The sequence below is a fragment of the Cnephaeus nilssonii genome, assembly GCF_951640355.1.
Source record: "Cnephaeus nilssonii genome assembly, chromosome: 21".
NCBI classification, from domain to species: Eukaryota; Metazoa; Chordata; class Mammalia; order Chiroptera; family Vespertilionidae; genus Cnephaeus; species Cnephaeus nilssonii.
In genome coordinates this window covers 35706680-35726656 of record NC_137092.1, presented here as the reverse complement: position 1 = coordinate 35726656, position 19977 = coordinate 35706680, and the positions used below count along the sequence as shown (strand labels likewise).

The window sequence follows — 19977 nt, the reverse complement described above, 5'->3', positions numbered from 1 at the left end:
GGACAGGGAGCCGGAGGGAACCCCCGGGGAGCTCCGGGCAGCCTGGGATTAGTGGAGTTTTGTTTCCTCCCTCCGGTCAGATATGTCTCCTTCACCCAGGAAGAAGTCCTCAGCCTCGGGGAAGAATGTGCTGGGGCAGTCTGTGCATGTGTGTGTGCTTTTGTGTATGCGTGCATGTGTGTGCATGTGTGCTCGTTTGTGTGTGCGCACATGTGTGTGTGCATGTGTGTGCTTGTATGTGTGCATGTGTGTGTGCTTGTGTGACTTGCTGCAGCGATGGGTGGGTGCAGCCCGGAGCGGGTGGTGGAGTGCCAGACGCGTGGGTGTGGAGCCAGGTTGCCTGGTTCCAGTCCCAGTTCCACCCCGAGCCGTGACTCCCGGTTTCCTCGTCTGCCGAGTGTGATATTAATAGCGCCTGCCTCTTGGACTTTTGGAAGATAAATAAACTCATCTATGAAAGCATTTAGCACAGGAGGAAAAGAGGAGGATTCCTCTATCCAGGGCCATTCCTCTGCCACCAACTCCCCTCCCCTCACTCCCCAGGGTCCTACGCAGTTGTACACTGGGCCCAGGCCTGCACGCACGCACGCACGCACCGAGTGCCAGTCGTTCTGTTTCCTGCTGTTCATCTGGGGTCAGGTTACCCCCCCAGTAGTCCCCTAGCTGCTCCTGCTGCCACCCCCATTGGCCGCCGCAGGAGCCAGTGCGAGGGAGATGCTCAAGGTCAGGTCTTTGCTCCCTGGCTGCCCTCCGCCCCATTTATGTCCGGTCCCTGGAGGTGAGAGCCCTCTGCCAGCTTATGCCTCATTTCTGACTTCATGGGACACAGCTCAGCTGGTGTCCAGCTCTTTGGGGGCCTGAGGATCGAATCACGGCTGATTCCACCCCCCCTTCTGCCCCGTGATGGCCTCTTCAGGGCCCTGCATTTCTAACCCACCATCCTGTGTCTATCTCTCTCTCCCCGCCTCCGGCTCCTCCTCCTGACTGCACGTGCCCAGAGCTTCCCTTTCCCTGCCAGCGCCCTGCTCCCCTTCCCACCTCTGCCTTGTCCCAGCCCCACCATCCAGTTCATCATCTCAGGAATTCGGGACACTTGGTGCCGAAAGCAAACATCTGTTGACATTTAGAAAGACTTGGAGGCCCACATTCTCACTTCCGTGCTAACACAGCATGTTCTCCTGGTATTGGACACTAAAGGCGGGCCTGGTGATGGGGTCAGCCCACATCTATTATCGCTTTCCCACTTTGCTCTAGGTGGGCAGGGTCAGAATGGGGGGCGGGGGTAGCGGAGGATGGCTTCTGCTTTCTGGCTGTCCCCCATCGCTTCCATGTGCTGGGGATGTATGTCCTCCTCATCCCTTCCATGGCCTGGTGAGGCAGGTGCTGAAGTCCCGTCTGTCTGTAGGAGGGAAATGATGAAGGTGGTGACTTGCCTCAGGTCGCCCAATGATTAAGGGGGAGAGGCGGAGTCTGAGTGCGGCTTCTAGAAGAAGGTGGGCTGGGAGTGGATGTTAATGCAGGCACCTCGAATGTTGATTCCCCTGGAGCTGGCTTTCCCACCGAGCAAATCCAAGCGTCCTGCTCATGTCCCTTCCTCCTATGTCCCCATCCCCTGGCTGTGCGCCCGTGAAGGGAAGAGGGCGGACCCGGCCTCCCTATTCCTTCGGCCTCCAGGTTAGACCAGGAGTGGGCAGACTCCGAAGTCCACAGGCCTGAGCTGGACTATGTGGAGGGAAAGAAAAACAGAATGGGGACCTGGAAGTGCCTGAAGAAAGCAGGATTCGAGTCAGAATACTTCACCTCCTGAAAAACAAGCCGTGAGGGAACATTGTGCAAATTGTTTGCAGGTTGGCCAGGCGGCCCGAGGGCTGGAAGCCTGCACGGGCCATGGCGACAACTGCTTTAGTTGGGCTTTTCGCAGCTCTCCCCTCCCATGGCCCTCAGCTCCCCTGCACCCCGCCCTTTGTCAGGAGAACATAAGTGACAGGCAATGGGCTAAGCATACACCTAGAGCCAAGGGTAGGACCTGCTCCCCTGCCCCCCTCCACAAATCCCCGACAAAGACAGGAAGTTACTAAGTAGTTCTGAGGGCGCACCGGAGCTCTAACTTCCATCCCCCCGAGTCAGGTCTGATGGGGTCCTTGTTTGCCTGACTCGGAAATTCTGGGCTTGGTGGGAGAGGTGGAGGCAGGTGGGGCCTGCAGGCCTCTTGGATTCAGCGTACAATCTCGGGGTGAATACAGTCCTCTGGGATGTATTGTCATCTTTCCTGAGCATGTACGTCTGCCTCCTAAGTTACTACTAAAACATGGGGACTCTCTTCCCCGAGCTCTTAGGGGTTTTGTTTTTTAACTTTTAAAATCTGAATTGAGGTATAATTTACATTCAATAAAATGTACTCCTTTTAAGGGCAGTTAGGTGGGTTTTGACAAGTATATGCACCCATGTAACCCCCCATCCATCAAGATGTAGAAGGTTTTATCGCCTTACATGTTCCCTCATCCCATTTGCAGCCAGCCTCCCCAGGGCCCTGTCCGTGTGGGTTGGGTTTGCCCGTTCCAGACCTCTGTGTGTGCAGTGTGGTTCTGGGGTCCCTTCAGCGCTGGATACCCGTCAGGGGAGAGTCGTGTGAGACTCACACCCTCTGCACCCTCTTCATCCTGCCCTGAGCCCTTCAGCCTCCTCTCCCCCGGTTTGTGGACCTGCGTACCAGGGTCTGTGGTGGGGATGCCCTCCCTCTGCCTCGGCAGTCAGTCCAGGGAAGTAGTAGAGAGAGATTTGCAGGAGTTCTGGCCTGTGGCTGAGGAACTGGAGATGTGGAGGATGGCTCTCAGTCGGGAAATGGATGTGGGATTCCGGAAGGGAAGCCCTGGGTCATGTGGGGGAGGAGAGGCGGCAGGGATGGCCTTTCCTGCTGCAGGCTTTGTCCCCGTGTTCACTGTCACCACCATTCTTTGCATCCAGGTGGGTAGGGAAGCCGCTTTCCTGGGGGCCGTTTACCCTGGAGTTCCAAGTCCTTCTGAGCGACAGTAGACTTCAGAGGGCAGCTCCAGGTGGGGTGCGAGAGAGGAAGGCCAGCTCCTCATGCGTGGTGCAGTCAGGGCCAGCCGGTGGGGTCTGGCAGGGAGGCTGTGTCCCACTTGCTTCCGGCCCGTCCTGCCGATGGGCCGACCACTTCCTTCGTGCCGGGTCTGCAGCTCCTCCTCTCCTCGGGCAGGCGGATGGGCAGGGATAAGGCTGACTCTGACCTGTTTGAGGGGGACACTGCCTTTCCGGCATCCCGTTGACCTATTTTTACACGTGGGTATATTTTAAGGCTGCTTGCAGCTCTTGGGAAAAAAGGGATACAAACTAAAATCGAGATGTTGTCATTATGGTGTTTTTTTCCTTTTCTATCATTATATCCTTAGGGTAAAATATACACAGTATACAATGTACCGTTTTAACCATGTGTAAGCGCACAGTTCCCTGGCATTAAGTGCATTCACACTGTTGTACAACCATCACCACTGTGCACCTCCAGAACTTTTCGTCCTCAACTGAAACTCTGTGCCCGTTAAACAGCAGCTCCTCCCTCCTCCCACTCTCCGTCTCTCTGACTGTGACTACTCTAGGAACCTCACATATGTAAAATCGCACAGTATTTCTGTGCCTGGCTTATTTCACTTAGTGTGATGGCTTCCTGGCTCATCCATGATGTAGCCGAATACTATTCCGTTACAGATATACCACATTTTGCCCTGACTGGTTTGGCTCAGTGGATAGAGCGTCAGCCTGCGGACTGAAGGGTCCAGGTTCGATTCTGGTCAAGGGCATGTACCTTGGTTGCGGGCACATCCCCAGTAGGAGGTGTGCAAGAGGCAGCGGATCAATGTTTCTCTCCCATCGATGTTTCTAACTCTCTATCCCTCTCCCTTCCTCTCTGTAAAAAATCAATAAAATATATATTAAAAAAAAAAGATATACCACATTTTGTTTATCCATTCATCTAGCAGTGGACGCCTGGGTTTTTCCTACCTTTTGACTATGTGAACAATGCTGCTATTATGGACATTACAGATATCTCTTTGAGTCATTATGGTACTTAAATGCTCAGAAGCCCTTCCTGGCGATGCCTCCTGTTTAAACCTACTGCCGTACCAAGCCTGAGTGGTGGGCATCCCTCTCCCCGAGCCTGGTGCTCTGTATCCTCTCACTGAGTGCCTGTGGCAAACGCTGTGCTTCAAACACTTCCGTCTTCCACGGGGTCTGGGGACTCGGGGTCCCCAGGCAGTGGAGTTTTGAGTTCCTTTCACTGCACGTTCCCCCCCCCCCCACCCTCAGTGTACCTTAGTTACTCTTGGTCACTAGCTGACTTCTGGAGTTTGATTCCATTAAGCTTCTTTTTTTTTTCCTTTCCTTTTTATTGATTTTTTTCTGGGGTGACACTGGTTAACAAAATTATACAGGTTTTAGGTGCACAGTTCTACAGCACATCATCTGTACCCTGTGTTGGGTATTCACCACCCAAGTCAAGTCTTCGTCCATCATCATTTATCGCCTCCCCCCCTACCCCGCCCTACACTCTCCACCTCTTCCCATACCCCGCTCCCCCGGCAATCACCACACTGTTGCCCGTGTCCATGAGTTTTTTCTCTTTCTCTTTTTGCTCAATCCCTCCACCCCCAACCCAGCCCTCCAGCACCCCCTCCCCTGACAGCTGGCAGCCTGCTCTCTGTCTAGGAGTCTGTCTCTATGTTGCTTGTTAGTTAATGTTGTTCATTAGATTCCACATATGTGTGAAATCATGTGGCACTTGTCTTCCTCTTAACATAATGTTATTTCACTTAACATAATGTTCTCCAGGTCCATCCATGCCATCACAAAGGATGGATAAGGATAAAATTTTCTTCTTTTTTATGGCTGAGTAGTATTCCATTGTGTAAATGTACCACAGCTTTTAAAAATATATTTTTTTTATTGTTGGTATTACAGTTGTCCCCCATTTCCCTCCCCTTCGTCCTCTCCACCCAGCCCCTTCCCCACCGCAGGCCTTCCCCACACTGTTGTCTGCGTCTCCGGGCTATGCATATCCTATCTAATAATCCTATCTAATAATAGAGTAATATGCAAATAACCATCACTCCGCTACGCCCACGATTGGGCAGCAGGAGGCTGGGGGGGTGGGACTCGGGGTGGCCTATCCAGCCATTGAGAGGCACAGGGGGCGGGACTCACGAGTCCCGCCCCCTGCGCCTCTCAACGGCTGGATCCGTGGCCGCTGCAGGGAGACCCCTCAGCGTTCGCGGGTCGGAGTAGTGGCAGCGGTAGTGGCACCCCCAGACCCGCAAACGCTGATGGGGGCGGGTCCAGAGGCGCCACCACTGCCGCCACCGCTCCAACCCGCTAACGCTGAGGGGTCTTTGGCGGGGGGGGGCGGCGGCGGCGCCCGGACCCGCCCCCATCAGCGTTCGCGGGTCTGGGGCAGCGGTAGTGGCGGCGCCTGGACCCGCCTCCATGCACCTGCACTGGGGGAGGGCCTGGTCAGCAGCCGCCGAGGCTGCTTCAAGGGCCAAAGAGGGAGGCAGGGCCAGACCCCAGCGGCCGCAGCTGCTGTGGGGCCCGGGGAGCCAGGCAGGGCAGGACAGGCAACCTCAGGGTGGGCCTGGGGGTGGGTCCAGCGGCGCAGCTTGACAGCAGACAGCAGGGCCTGCTTGGCTGTAGCTGCTGGCGATCCACAACAGGCAAGTGGGCCTGCAGGCAGCACCCAGCAGGGCCTGCTTGCCCATCGCTATGGTGTGGAGCAGGCAAGCTCCGCAGAGAGCAGAGAACCACAGGGAGCGGGCCTAAGCCATCAGCAGGACATGCCCTGAGGGCTCTCGGATTGGAGAGGGTGCAGGCTGGGCTGAGGGACACCCCCCCCCATGCACGAATTTCATGCACTGGGCCTCTAGTATATATATAAGTTATTTGATTAATCTCTCCATCCCCTCCTCCCACTTCCCCACTGCAGTTTGTTCCCTGCATCCATTCCTCTGGACCTATTTTGTTCGCCAGTTTATTTTGTTCATTAGATTCCACATATAAGCGAGATCATGGGATATTTGTCTTTCCTGACTGGCTTATTTCAGTTAGCAAAGGATGGATAAGGGCCAGATTTCTTCTTCTTTTTTTACGGCCGAGTAGTATTCCATTGTGTAAATGTACCCCAGCTCTTTATCCACTCACCTACTGATGGGCACGTGGGCTGCTTCCAGACCCTGGTGGGTAGGCACTCTTCAGGGGCTGCCATGTTTATAGGGCAGCCCTGTGAGGAGGACAGACCTGCGTTTTAAGGGTGAGGAAGCTGAGGAGCTAAGTGACTTGCCCAAGCTCACAGAGGCCAATGTCATTTCCACACACCGCCTCAGTGCTCCTTGGTCCTTCCAGTGCCCACGAGCCAGAGAAATTTCCCGGACTTTTCAACTGGAAGTCTAGGCCTGGAGTTCCCCCTAGGTTTGAAAAGACAACCCTTTGCGTCTTCTTGCCCTGGTTCTGGTAAAACATTATTAATGTTTTGTTTTATTTTTCACAACATACGAAAGGAGAGAGGATAGTGACTTGAATCCTTATGTTCCGATCACGCAGCGTCAACCGTCACCGCTTGGCCAGTCTTGTTTCCTGGGCCCATCGGGTGCTTCTGTTTGGTCTGTGGGGTCTTCCCAGTGCGGTGGCAGCAGTTGGTGTTTCCCAGGAGCGAAGAGGAATCGGCAGATCTGGGCATCCTGGAGGGAAACCTGCCCAGCCGGGAGGGTGTTAATTGCACCGGCTGGAATCCCTCTGCCGGTTCATTGTTCTGCTGGTTACTGAGCACCATCCAGGAGGCCTGGCAAGACCTGGTGGGGCGGGATGCGGAGAGACTGGCCTTCTTAGAGCGTTTCACTGGTTGATTTTATGGGGAGTCTTCTGAATGGGAAGAGAGAAGGTCATGTGAGGATAACTGTCCCCTGGGGGAAACAAGCCAAGGCAGCCTGGGGACAGAGCAGGGACCAGTAGGAAAGGAGTCTGCGGCCTCTTTAACGAGAGCTAATGAACATTTTCATTTTTATTTTTAAAAATTCCGGCAGTGTGCCCAGTACTGAGCTAAATGTGGGGATTCAACTATGACATATTATTGACATCGTTGTCAATAATCTCCTTTCAGAAAATTTGTGGTCCTCCTAAAGAATCTATACTAATAAAAGCACAATATGCTAATTAGACCAGGAGACCTTCCGGACAAAGCCATGGTGGCGGGGCCGAGGCAGAGGAGGTTAGGGGCGATCAGGTCAGGAGGGGAGGGCAGTTGGGGGTGATCAGGCTGGCAGAGGGGGCAGTTGGGGACGATCAGGCTGGCAGGGGGGGGGCAGTTGGGGGCGAGAAGGCCGGTGGGGGGGGCAGTTGGGGGCAAGCAGGCCGGCAGGCAGAGTGGTTAGGGGTGGTCAGGCAGGCAGGCAGGTGAGCAGTTAGGAGCCAGTGGTCCCAGATTGCGAGAGGGATGTCCCTGTGGTATCGGGCCTAAACCGGCAGTCAGACATCCCCCAAGGAGTCCCAGATTGGAGAGGGTGCAGGCCAGGCTGAGGGACACCCCCCCACCCCCATGCACAAATTTCGTGCACCGGGCCACTAGTCTATAATAATAAAAGCGTAATATGCTAATTAGACCAGGCAGCCAGATGACCTTCTGGACAAAGCTGGGGCTGTGAGGGCTGAGGCAGCTGCCAGGGCCTCGAGGGCCAAGCCCCTTGCATGAATTTCTTGCATCAGGCCTGTAGTAGCTAATAACAACCACCACTGTGTGTCCACCCTGTCGGAGTACCTGATGTGCATGGTCTCTGTACCCCCAGAGCAGTAAGATAGGTACGTTAGCTGGGCTCACCGCACCCCACCTGTGCATGCAGGAGGAGGAGTGTGGGGAGGGAAGGACAGGGATGGAGAGTGTAGAGGGGACAGGGACCCTCTCCTAGGCCGCAGGTGTCTGCTTCTGTGAGTCCCACCAGATGTGCTTTCTCATAGGATCAGGGGCAGCCACATGGTACATTTTTTCTCTCTCACCTTTATAGGGGACGGTCAGCTTTATTTTTATTTCGAAGACAGGGGATAGTTCTTTGGCAAGAGGAAGCGTGAAGCCCTGGCTGGTTTACTCAGTGGTTAGAACATCAGCCTTCAGACTGAAGGGTCTCTGGTTCAATTCCATTCAACCATGGTTGCAGGCTCAATCCCCGTGCCAGAGGCAGCCAGTTGATGTGTCTCTCTCACATCAATGTTTCCCTCTCTCTGTCTTTCTCCCTCCCACTCTCTCTAAAAAAAAAAAAAAAAAAAAAAAAATCAAAGGAAAAGAAATATCCTCAGGTAGGGGTTAACAAAAATAAAAGAGAAAGAGTGAAGACTGGAAGTTGAGAAATAGTTATTTCCTTAGGTTGCAGAAAGGGACGGAGAGAAGAGAATCGAGTTGGGCATACTTCTTAGTTCTGCTTTTATTTGAAGATTTGGCATCTTTCAGGAGACAGGAGTTGCAGGAATGAGTTCACTTTAAGTATAAGGAAGGAGTGTTTTCTTAATCTGGTTTGATTTTGTCCAGTGATCAGATGGGTTGGGGCAGTGGTCGGCAAACTCATTAGTCAACAGAGCCAAATATCAACAGTACAACGATTGCAATTTCTTTTGAGAGCCAAATTTTTTAAACTTAAACTTCTTCTAACGCCACTTCTTCAAAATAGATTCGCCCAGGCTGTGGTAATTTGTGGAAGAGCCACACTCAAGGGGCCAAAGAGCCGCATGTGGCTTGTGAGCCGTGGTTTGCCAAACACGGGGTTCTCATGGCGGGTGGGCCCTGGTCTCAGGAGCAGCTGGTGGTGCCAGCCGCCCCTTGGGTGAGGCTGGCTTGATGTGCCCAGTGTCTGAACCAGGCCTGCTCTGTGAGTTTGAACATACTCTTCTAGGGTTGGAAAATAGGCTCAGCCCGTATCTCTGTAGCAGGGGCCGTGAATGACTTATTTTAAAAGAAAGCCTAGGAACCTCTTTTGCAGTCACTCCAGGCAGCCCCTCATCCCTGCCCAGGTTTGAGCCATAACCTGTGGGGTTGAGGTAGAGCAGAAGGCTCTGCTGGCCTCACCAAAAAGGGGTGCGTCATGATGAAACGAGGGTCCCCAGGCCGCGATCTCGTTTAAGAAACTGAGAAAAAAGCAAAGTGTTTCCTGCTGGTGTTTTTATTTTTAATTCATTTTAAAAAGTAAAGACGTGGGTTTCCTCTGCAAGCTGGGGTGGGGTGTCATCTGAGACGCCGAGGACAGAAGATCTCAAGTTCTTCCAGCTGTGTGACCTTGTTTTATTTCCTGGTTGCCCCCCACCCTGGCTTCCCAGGTTTTAAATGTAAAAGCAAGATTTTGTGCAGGATACGCTTCAAATAGGACCCAAGAGAACATCCTATCTTCACATCACTGCGTGGTCCCCATTTGCACCTTGCCGACAGAGAGAGGAAGCCGGTGACACCTGTTCCAGGAGCCGAGGGCTTCCCAGACAGGCGGAGGAACGCTTCTCAGGACCAGCAGCAGGAGTGTGCTGCCGCCTCCCTCTGGGGCCTGCAACTCACAGAGGCCGGTTGCTATGGATACGGGCAGCTGAGGCTCCCCTGGGGTTGTGGCTGCACTGGAGGTGAGAGGTTGTTTGTTGAAGTGATGCTGATGCAGGGCCTGGTACCAGTCATTCCCCAGGATGGAGCCTCAGCTTGGGGGGCGGGGACCAGCCTTGCCTGAGCCTCCACCTGGGCCCCTCAGGGCCCCACGTGGCCCATCCCTGTGGGTGTGTCACCGAGGTAGGCCACGCCTGTGCAGAGCTGCCTTAGGTGGCTGGTGGGGGGCAGTTCCAGGCAGGCCTGTCTGTCTGGGACAGATGCACAGTTCTTGCCTCTCTTCATTGTGGAGCCTCTGCCGGAACTAATGCTCCTTGCGCCCCAGCCCAGGAGCACATTTCTGGATTGAGGCACTAGCCTGCGAAGCTGTACTGTGAGTGGGCCTGTGCCAGAGGCTAACGGGAAGGTGTCGGGAGGTAGGGGAGCATCGTTCCTGCCGTCAGTGAGCTCCCAGTCTGATGGGGCCACCAGATGCACACAAAGGGCCCGGGAGTGGACGGAGGCAGAAAAGGAAAAACCCATCCCCTCTTGTTTCCGACCTCCAGTGGCCTCCCTTCACACGTGCCATAAAGTCAGACGCATCTTCGTGGCACGCCCGGCACACCCTTCACCCCGATGACCGCTCTTCCCCCAGGTCCCTCTGCTCTTCCTCAGGATCCCAGCTGCTCCTGCCCTGGGGCCCTTCCTCGCTGTTCCCTTGCCTGGAGCTGCTCCCCCCATCACTCCCAGCTCACTCTCCCTTCTTCACCTTCTTTAGTCAGGCCTCTGCTGTGGCCCCATTTCCTGACCATCCTCCGTCAGACTCGCCCTTCCCACACCCTCACGTCCCCTCGTCCCCTGCCTGCCTTCTTCACCGCGCTCTTTCCTGTCAGCACTTACACTGTTTACTTGTGTGCTGCCTCCCTCACTGCCTCCTGCACTGGGAGCAGCTCCTCCAGGGCGAGGACAGTGTCTCGTTCACACTGGGTCCCAGGGCCAGGGCCATCGGCGGGCGCACGGGAGGGCTCCGTGAATATTGGATGAATGAGTGACAGCTGTGTAGCTCTCGGTTCTCATTGGATTCTGTGAGAGTGTTTGCAACATGCTTTTCTATTAGTCTACCAGTTATAAAGATAACTCGTTTGCAGTTCTAATTTGCAATTAAAAGACACTTTCCCTAAAATTAGATTTTGGTTTCTTAAGACAGTCTCTCTCACACTGGGGTATGCAGACCCCTGGGGGTTCTTGGATACACATATGGGAGTTTGAAGATGTTTGTTTTTTTCTCTTGCAAGATGTTGTACATTCGTCAAGTTCAGAAACACCCACATAGCTGTTGAAATCACGTACGTGAGGCTGGTGAGGTGTGGTGCGTCGAAGGTGGACTGGGAGGGAGGAAAGATCTGGAGCAGAGCTGGAAGGAAGGAGCACGTACAGAGGAGCCCTGGGTGGCTCCCTTTGCAGGCCTCGTCTGTAAAGCCAAGAGGCACCACGGGGCAAGCCCTCCTGGCCATTGGGGACGAGCCCGCCTGGCCGAAATGGAGTCTGAGCTTGGCTACAACAAGCTGAAGCGGTGAAGTCGAGGGCATCCTGCCCTGAAAGCCCGATTTGAGTGACAGCTGTGCAGGGCAGGCGGTGACCCATACACTCTGCTTCCTGGTCCCTACCCATCCCTCACCTCTCACTGAAGTCACGTGGGGCGGTGGCCGCTCGGGGAGCTCTGGACCCCTCCTGGGGCGGTGCAGCTGGGGTGTGGAGTGCCGGAGTCAGCTGGCAGGTGGAAGATGACCCGGCCTCGGGAGGACGGTCCCAGCTCACCAGCTTGCAGTTCTTTGTTTAACTGGGAATCAAGCAGGCCAGAGGTCAGCATTTTCCTTGGAAGACTGTCAGAGCCGGCTGTGGGTGAGGGGGAGCGGGGTCAAATTCCCCAGGAGTGGGCCGGGAGAAGGGCCTATCTCCGCATCGGCTCTCCATGTCTGCAGCCTGGCTGGTGCCAGAGCATGTGACCGGCAGGGCGGCTTCCGCAGCCTGGTCCCAGAGCTGTAGACCGGGCAGCTGGGAGGCCCTGTACAAGCTGTGCAGCGACCCCCCAGCTGGAAGAGTGAGGTGCCTGAGGACCAGAGAGTTACTGAAGGGCTGGGACCCAAACCCGGGTATCCTGACGCCCACCTCAGTGCTCCTTCTGCCCTGTCCTGTTTGCCACAGGAACCCAGATGGGCAGGGAGATACGAACAGAGTCCTCAGCACCTCGGCGCCCACCCATGCCTCTCACTCAGAACACGGAGTTCTGCTTTGGGGGTTAAAATCAATGTATCCCGCTTTCTGCTGGAGCGACAGTTATCCTCTGTGGGCACATGGCCATGATGTGGCCCCCTCACCCTGTCGGGGGGATGGAAGGCATTGGGCTTCAGGCAGGACCGTGTTTGGGGGGCTTTCAGCCCTGTGGGTAATGTGTGTGGATAGAGTGGCCCCCAAATGGGAAGGCAGCCAGGCCTAAGGGAGAAGAAGTCTGTGCCCAGCAAGGCTCTGCCCTCGGCTGGCAGGCAGCTTCTCTCTCCCCTCCCCAGTCTTTCAGCCTCAGTCGCCTTGGTGATGGTTCCTAAAATGACCCCCTGGTTTTGAGGTCCCTTCCTCCTGCCCCTCCCCTGAGCCTGGAGGTTCAGCAGGAAGCAGAGAGCCTGGCTGGGGCATGGCGTACACAGGGGTGGCAACAAGGTCGGGGTGTCCTCACTCCTTAGTCTGGGATCTTGAGGAGAGAGCAGTGACAAAGTGTTACGAGCTCTGCCTTTGGAGTTCAGGAGACATAGATTGGCACCAAGCTTTCCCCCTTGACCTTGAGTAGGTTATTTAATCTTTTTTTATCTGAAAAGTGGAGGTAATAGCAACTCACACATTGTACTGCGATGAGGACAACTGTGTCAGTCATGGCGAACCTCTGACACGCGTATCAGTGCCATTTCTGATGGCACGCGGCCACTGAGGCGGCCGCATGCCGAGGATGAAACATTTATGTTATTTAAACTATAAATATCGTGAAATAATGTTTTTTCCTCAAAGTGACACACTACCCGAGTTATGCTCAGTTTTTTGGTGAAGTTTGACATACCAAACTCAAAAGGTTGCCCATCACTGGTGTAGCTCATGAGATGATACCCATCAACAGAGCACTTAGGCCAGTGCCCAACACCACTAGGGAGTCACGGTCATGTGACTTAGCATCGTCACCATCACCGCGTGATGGCTGAGTGTCTACTCTGCCCGACACTATCCTGGATGTTACGGAAAATAAAGAGAATTTCACACATCAGCCACTGGGCATGTCCTCTGACTAGAGAGAGAATTACACACAACATAGAGAGCAATGCAGAACATCCGTATAAGGATAAAATGCGAGGTTTAGGCCGTAGGGTGTTGGGGAGGCAGCCATAAAGGAAGATGACGTTAAAGGCCTTTTGAGGAGCTGAGGGTGGGATTAGGAAAAAGCTTGATATATTTCCAAAATAATATTCCACGTTTAGTATCTCCCCCTCGCCCCTCCCCCAAAGTGAACACTTTAGAATAACACAGGGCGGAGCAAGGAGGGAGGCCTCCCCCCGAGGGCCGGGCAGAAGTTCGGGGGGCCAGCAGTCCACTGGGGCCTCCTTCCAAAGACCAGAGGTTGCATGGCTACATGAGGAGGCCTCTGCCACCCTCCTCGCTCTCCCCGGACTCTGTGGGATGCTAGAAATATGTGCCAACCCACCGAAGGAGAAAGAATCGACCAAGACTGGTGCCAAAATATTCAGTTAATTCAAAGGAGCCTTTTGTTGGGTGATGGAGAAAGGGGCGGGGCTGGAGCCTCCTCTTCTGATCTGACATCACGGCCTGGTGGGTTGGGCCTCCCATCCTCGTCCACTCCCTGGTTCAAAGGTAATTAGCTTGTTCTAGAGCAAACCTGTCAAACTCAAAGGCTAACACAGGCCAAGTAAACAAGGTTTAAGCTTATGTGGGCCGCAAAAAAACAAAAGCTTCAATTTTCATAGAAACTTAGGTTTATTTCGATAGAGACATGCGAAATACAAAGGACTGAAATAAATGAGTTATCGTTAACATAAAATAATAGAACATTTTAATAAAATTAATATTTTATCTTGAACATTAACTTACCAGACACTGAATAACTGCACAAATTAATAAGTGTCACGCAAATAAACCTATTTTTCTTGTTCTCTGAAAGCGAAATATTTCCTGTTGTGCACACCAAACAAGTCAGTCCAATCGGCTGCTAAAGTATTCATTGCTAGTATTAGTGGAGAGAAATGGTGCACCTGCGTGAAGGCACATAAGGGAAGTAGCTGCAACATGATTATAGTAATCAGTCATTAGCAAACGTTGTAGTTCGTTATTAATAACTAGAGGCCCGGTGCACGAAATTTGTGCACGGAGGGGGGTTGTCCCTCAGCCCAGCCTGTACCCTCTCCAATATGGGACCCCTCGAGGGATGTCCGACTGCCCGTTTAGGCCCGATCCCGGTGGGCAGTCGGATCCCTAAACGGGCAGTCGGACATCCCTCTCACAATCCAGGACTGCTGGCTCCCAACTGCTTGCCTGCCTGCCTTCCTGATTGCCCCTAACCGCTTCTGCCTGCCAGCCTGATCACCCCCTAACCACTCTGCTGCCAGCCTGTTTGCCCCCAACTTCCCTCCTCTGCCAGCCTGGTCACCCCTAACTGCCCTCTCCTGCAGGGTTGATCACCTCCAACTGCCCTCCCTTGCAGGCTTGGTCCCTCTCAACTGCCCTCCCTTGCAGGCCGGGTGCCTCCCAACTGCCCTCTCCTGCTGGCCATCTTGTGGTGGCCATCTTGTGTCCACATGGGGGCAGGATCTTTGACCACATGGGGGCAGCTATATTGTGTGTTGCAGTGATGATCAATCTGCATATTACTCTTTTATTAGATAGGATAGAGGCCTGGTACAGGGGTGGGGGCCAGCTGGTTTGCCCTGAAGGGCATCCCGGATCAGGTGGGGGTTCCCATGGGGTGTGGGGCGGCCTGAGCGAGGGACCTGTGGTGGTTTGCAGGCTGGCCACGCCCCCTGGCAACCTAAGCGGAGGCCCTGGTATCTGGAATTTATTTTCCTTCTACAATTGAAACTTTGTAGCCTGGAGCGGAGCCAAGCCTAGGGCTCCCTCCGAGGCCCGCAGCCATTTGTGTTGGGGTTATAATTGAAACTTTGTTGCCTTAAGCGGGTGGTCCCGGCCAGGGTGTGCGGAAAGCTTTGCTTCCCCTGTTGCCTGTGGCAACCCTGGCCTGCTCTCTCAAGCTCCATTCTGCTGCCATTTGTTTGAATTTGTTTACCTTCTATAATTGAAACTTTGTAGCTTGAGTGGAGGCTTAGGCCTGGCAAGGGCAGGCGGAAAGCTTGGCTTCCTCTGTTACCTAGGAAACCTTGCTCTCTGTGGCTGTAGCCATCTTGGTTTGGGTTAATTTGCATACTCACTCTGATTGGATGGTGGGCGTGACTTGTGGGCGTGTCGGAGGTATGGTCAATTTGCATATTTGTCTATCATTAGATAGGATATTATTAGATAGGATTATGTATAACAGGATATTGTAAAAATTAAGTTACAAATTTTTTATTAAAACATTTCTTACATACTGTTATATTGGCTGGGCTGCAAAAATACTTGTTATGGGCTGTATGCATCCTGTGGGCCGTGAGTTGGACATGCTTGTTCTAGAGTGTAGTGCCTGGTTCCACCTGAGTGTCATCGCCTTACACAAAGCCTTCAGCCCCGCTGGCCTTCGTGGCTTCACCTGTGAAATGGCGATGACGGTTCTACTCGCTCTGAAGGGCATGTGTCTCCCGTTCCACCTCCGGCTCTCAGCCTGAGGCTGGATGAATGAGTGTTGCCCACTTCCAGATGGGCACCCTGGGATGCCAAACACAGTTCGGTCATTCTCCCAAACACGTCTGGGCCCCCATTTGGAATTCGCCTTTAAGCCTGTGGCACATTTTTTCAGTATCCTCAGTGAGGAGCAGTCTTCCTTTCAGGGGGATTTGTGTTTTGGAAGCGGCCTAATCAGGACAGAAGGTATATGGTCAAGCTGAATGGAGATACTGTGAGTTACAAACAAATGGAGCTGATCTCATCTGGCTTCTAAACTGACTCAGAAGTCAGTTCCAAATAAAATGTCCAAAATATTTTGAGCAAGAACTGCATCCTTAGAACACAGGTGGTAGGCGCTTATAATTTTAAGGATATCCATCACTCAGATACATTAACTCGGATTTTTAAAAAGTGAATTTGCTACTTTATGTTTACACCTTATGTTTTTTAAACGTAATTAACTTATTCATTCCTAGTCATTCTAATGCATCTGTCTTAAGTGTTTGCATATTTGTGCTATTTGTTTTCTTAAAAGTGTGGTCTACCCAGGTCATTATCAGTTATAAAACCATAGAATGTCCTATCTCGGTGGTTCTCAAAGCTCAAACCTAGATGGCTGGGCTCTTGCAGTTTCTGACTTGGTGAGTCTGGGATGGGGCTACCGCTCCGGGGCCCTCCGGAACCCCCCTAGCCTGAAGGAAAGGGGCTTTGGCGATCTAATTTGACCCTTTTATTGTACATATCGGTCCACGGAAGCACAGGGAGACGTAACTCCCTTGCCAGGTGTTATATAACTAGTTTAGTGACAAAGCTGCCCAGTCTAGTTGGAGCAAGAACTGCATCCGTAGAACACAGGTGGTAGGCGCTTATAGTTTTAGTCCAGTTAACTGGACTGTACCTTTTCAGGATTTTACAGGACCTTCCTGATTTCAAATAACCTGGCCTCTTAACCCCTTTAGTACAATTGTGTCATGATTTTTATATCACCATGGGAATAGCTCATGCTTGACTTTCCTTTTTAAAAATTATGATAAAATATGTATGACCCAAAAATTACCATTTTAACCGTTTTAAGGGTACAGCCTGTGGCATTAAGTACAGTCAATTGCTGTGCATCCATCACCACCATTTATCTCCAGAATTTGGTCATCTTCCCCAACTGAAATTCTATACCCACGAAACAATAACTCCTCACTCCCCCCTCCCCTGAGGCCTTGGTAACCTCTGTTCCACTTCCTGTCTATGAATTTAACTGCTCTAGGTCCCTCATGTAAAGCGGAATCCCACATATTTGTCCTTTTATGACTGGTTTACGTCACTTAGCATAATGTCTTTAAGGTTCATCTGTGTGGTGCCATGTGTCAGAATTTACTTTCTTTTCAAAGCTAGATAATATTCCATTGTATGAATTTACCACATATTGTTTATCCATTCATCTGTTGATGGACACTTGGGTTGCTTCCATCTTTTGGCTGTTGTGTGAATAATGCTGCTATGAACATGGGTGTGTAAACATCTGTTGAGTCTCTTCTTTCAATTCTTTCGTGTAAATACGCAGAAGTGAGATTGCTGGATTATATGGCAATTTTATTTTATTTTTTAGGAACCTGATTTACTTTCGATTCTGAATGTTTAAGGCTAGAAATATGGATCTTATGATGAAGTTACGACCCAATAAACCCCAAATAAGTTGAAAATATCCTAAGTTGAAAATGCATTTAATGCATCTAACCGACCAAATCTCATAGCTCTGCCTGGCTGGTTTCTACTGAGTACGCACTGCTTTCTCACCACCATACAGTTGAAAAATATTAAGTCAACTGTGTCAGTCAAGTCAGGGACTGGGGACTGTCTATAGTGGGTAAACAGAGCCCCAACAGTCCCTGTCTCCTACGCATCTGGTGCTAAGGTGGGAAGGTGAGTTAGCTGCCCTGGGGCCTGCTGATGGCCTCCGGCTTTGCTCTCTTCTCCTCCTTGGCTCTGCTCTGACTTCGCTGTCACCAGTCACCACACTTGTCTCCTCTTTGTCTTTGGGCATTTCTCTGATGTCCCATCCACCAAATCGTACAGCGCCCACCCTGGCCTACTGCTTTGCAGAATGAAGTCTGGAGCCAATGGGTCCAGCCCATTACACTGCACCTTCATTCTGTCTATGGAGCATCACTGTAGGGGGTTGGGGGGACAGCGTGCCAGGGGTGCAGAGGGAAGACCTCACATGGAGTAGAGATTAGAAATACATGCAGAATTAATGAAAGCGACGAGAGGGCTAGAATGCTGTCAGGCTGCGTCCGAGGGCTGGCGCTTCACAAGAAATAACCAACTACTTGGGTTGGTTTTTACCACTACCCAGCAGCCTCTGGGGCTGCACCAGCTCCAGGGAATCGTGTGCTGCCCTGGACTTAGAGGGGCCCACTGGGAAGCCTCGTGCCTTCTGCTGCTAAGTAGGTGCCAGCTGGAGGGTTGGAGTATGTGTCTTCCATGGGATCCGCCCTCCTTTGGAGGCGTCCGGAGCAGCGGCTCCCAGATCAGCAGCGTGTGGGGAACTGAAGGGGAAGAAAGAACAGGCTCCGGATTCGCCAGCTCGCCATTCCCGCCCTCTGCAAACCCAGTGTCTCTTCAGCTGACTCGGGAGGATGTGTGACTCTCCACGACCAAATGTATGATCCTTTTAAGTTTAAGAGAAGCTAAGGCGACACCGAATTCTCTTCCTGGTTGATGTACAAATCCCTTCTATCCGTGAGGTTAAACCGACGCAGCCAGGTGTAGAATTCCCGAAAGGCACGTGTCCACATCACTTTTCCACCCGTCTTCCCAGGGGCAGTTAGCTGAGGGGCCAGGTTACCTCATTTTTTATTTCTATTTTAAAGCCGTAAGATGCCCATTATTGATGTCACCAGAAATTACGCTTTTGGCCTAGTTCTAGTGGTCCATGACCCAGGTTAACAGAGGGGAGAGTGGAGCAGATGGTGGTTAATCCACAGAATCCCCGTTGGCTCAGAATAGCAACGTTTTTCTTTATTTTGTGTCAGCAGATGAGGCCGCCTTTCTGTATAGAGTTTTACGGTTAACGATTCACCTTTATCCAAGCATCTCGACACATAGTAAATGTCTTGTCAGATCCAGGGACTCTGTGCTTCTCTTCCTCCAGGCCGTTTTCCCCAAGTAGGTAGGGCCCCTCCAAGGTGTATTACCCTTGTTTCCTTTCCTTAGGTTGGAATAGAGGCATCTAAGAGGTGCCAGGTGCCAGGAACAGTCAGGGAGGGTGAATGCCCGGGTGGTAATTGGTGATACCTCGCTGGCTGCTGGGAGCTGTCATCAGGTCTTCCGAGTACACGTTGGTGGAATCCGTTAGCATCTGCTTTTTGCTGATTGTAACCAGACCCCGCCTTATCTCAGCATCATGCTGCTGTTCAAAGGCGGTTCCCCTCCGGCAGCTGCCTACCCTTTCCTGCTGCTCTGTGTGTAAAAGCGAGAGCAGGTTTCTTGCTCAAGGCCGATCAGATGAGACCAGCGAGGTCTTGGTGGGCTCCCTGTCTGAGGGCTGCCCTCCACCTCTGTGGCAGAGCACCCAGGCAGATGTGGCCGACTCGCCGGCGTTAGACCGGCAGGAAGGTACTCAGCTCTTCAGCTGCTCCGAGATGGAGGCCAGGAGACGGCTCCTTGGTACCATCCATCCGTCCTCCGTCCGTTCATCCAGGCGGTGTTTGCTAAGCGTGTGCTCGTGCTGGCAGTGGGCCTGGGGCAGAGCTGTGAGACCTGGCGTGTGCCTTCTCGGGGCCTTGGTGTGCTTGGAACCACTGTCCCACTGAACATCTGGGCAGCAGCACAAGGAAGGCCTGAGGGCAACCAGCCCCTCCTTGTATAGGTAACAAAGGGAATGGGTGAAACCCAAGCTCTTACTCCTTAACTAGGCATGAAAAAATGGCAGCAGAGGGGGAGCAGGGAAGCATTTTAAGCCTCCCGAAAAGATACTTTAAAAAAAAACCAATGTGTGTGTCTTTTCCAAGGGGGGTGTTAGAGGGTGTAACAGTGCAGGCCCCCCTGGGGCTTACCCAGTCGTGGGCCAGGTGGTCTGATGCCCAGTCGTGGGCCGGCCTTCTTGGGCAAGCATAGTAGGATGGGCACAGAGGTATCACCTCAATCGAGAGGGAAAGAAAAGAAATTGGGTCTCCATCGAAGCAGCTAGACACAAGGCGCCTCAAGTCATCTTGGAGGGAAGATGGTACGGTTCTCCTCTCGGAGGGGATCCTGAGCACTTGGTGTCTTGGCCCGGAGTCCCCAGAGTGCAGAGGCTCATGTGCTCCACCTGGTTAGAGATTCAGCCCCAGAGAACAGAGTGAGGAAGGGGCGGGCCACGGTAGATCTGGCCGCCACTTGGTGTCGCGCCCAGCCCATGCTTGGGCTCGTAGGGCTGTAGGAAATGACTGCTCCTCAGGACAGTCAGTCGGGAGGGGAAGGGCTGCCTCTCCCGTTAGTCACAGGTCCGTCCCACTGGGCATTAA

The 19977-nt window shown here is 52.7% G+C and overlaps 1 protein-coding gene across 7 annotated transcripts in view; it reads left to right on the top strand.

Annotated features, from left to right (window-relative positions):
- The window catches only part of NFASC (neurofascin), a 185485-nt gene that overhangs the window by 38342 nt on the left and 127166 nt on the right, over window positions 1–19977 (top strand). The window contains exon 1 of one of the 7 annotated variants that reach the window (XM_079761559.1): window positions 9594–9651. The exons of the other annotated variants lie outside the window; for them this stretch is intronic. The gene's annotated coding sequence lies outside the window, so the exon portion shown is untranslated. Of the gene's footprint in view, window positions 1–9593; window positions 9652–19977 lie in introns of those variants that run through there. 7 annotated transcript variants of the gene reach the window in all.